The sequence below is a fragment of the Psammomys obesus genome, unplaced genomic scaffold, assembly GCF_907164565.1.
Source record: "Psammomys obesus unplaced genomic scaffold, mPsaObe1.curated_primary_1811, whole genome shotgun sequence".
Classification (NCBI taxonomy): Eukaryota; Metazoa; Chordata; class Mammalia; order Rodentia; family Muridae; genus Psammomys; species Psammomys obesus.
Window position 1 is genome coordinate 17,080,302 of NW_026585504.1, and position 1,346 is coordinate 17,081,647.

At 49.6% G+C, this 1,346-nt stretch overlaps 1 pseudogene; it reads left to right on the forward strand.

Annotated features, from left to right (window-relative positions):
- Nucleotides 1–326: 326 nt before the first annotated feature.
- Nucleotides 327–1,346, forward strand: part of LOC129683792 (aldo-keto reductase family 1 member B1-like) — a 3,703-nt pseudogene continuing 2,683 nt past the window's right edge.

Here is a 1,346-nt window from a genome sequence, read left to right on the forward strand (position 1 = left end):
TGTTAGGAAAACACGGGGTCTTCCTCAGCTTTAGATGTCTGAAGGGGCAAGAAGGCCAGTGCTTATGGAGCACATCTGGAGGCGCTAAAGACATTGTAAACCCCGGAGAGGCTTCGGGGAGAGATGCCTTAGTTCTGAAAGGGTCTGGGGCTATAAAGCTCTGGTTGGCCTGGAACTCACTAGCTAGATCAAACTGGCTTCCAACTTGCATCTGTCTTCCTGCCTCTGTTTCCGGAAGTGCTCAGGCACTAAAGATACAAGATACCACGCCCTCTTGTTCTTGGAAGCGGAAGTAATTTTAGGAATTAGTCTTAAGTACTTACAGGATGGTGGAATTACCTCCTGGCAACTGGAAAAGCACCTACAACTTTGGGGTAGGTGCCACGCTCAGGATAAGGTGCACATAAATAACTTACCCAGGTCCCACACAAAAATGAGAGACCAGGACAACCCAGGGCCTCTGCCCCCAAATCAAAGCTGTTTACACAGACTCATTGGGTCCTGGGGTCGGGATTAAAATCCATCACTTCATTCTGAGGGAGAGGGCAGGGTGGACAATGAATGCCCAGAGTTTGGGAGTCTCCCAAATGCGCACGCAAACATTCGTTGACAGCTGCTAATTGCTACACTCTTTTCTCCAGTCAGCCAGCCAGTCAACGAATGTTCGCGTGCACATTTGGGTGACTCCCAAACTCTGGGCACTCATTGTCCACCCTGCCCTCTCTTCTCCCTCTGGCTTTCCTTAGGGTGCTTCCTTCACCAGAGCTAATCTCTTCCCACTGACTAAGGAGGCCCCTAGGTCTTAGGTCCTCAGTCTGTCACCCTGAAGCCAGCCCAGCTCTGTATCATTCCCTGTTTCCTTTCAGTCACTTTTTCTCTTAATCTTCAGCTCACTCCAAACTCAGGTGAATTCAGCAGAGCCTGGGCAAGGCAGCTCAGAACCCACGGTCTTGCTCAGACTGAAATGGACAACAGTCGCCGTGGCCCAGAGGACAGTCCCTGTAAGTTGCAGAGTGTCTTCGTCTGCAGAGACTCACCTCTGAGCTTCAAATTGTCACCTGCTTCTGAGGATGCAGCCATCTCCAGCCTGGGTGGCTGGAGTCACGACCTTGAACGATCAGGTACGTCATTCACTCCTCTCCAGTGAGGCAGGTTCTCTCATGTTTCATGACATCCCTACTTTGTAGTTGGGGAAATTAAGGAGCAGATAGACTTAGGTAAAGATGGAATAAACAAAATGACTGAGAGGCATAAAAGTGAGAGAGGTTCAAAGAAGAAACAGTTTTCGCCACACACATTACACACACACACACACACACACACACACACACACACACACACACACA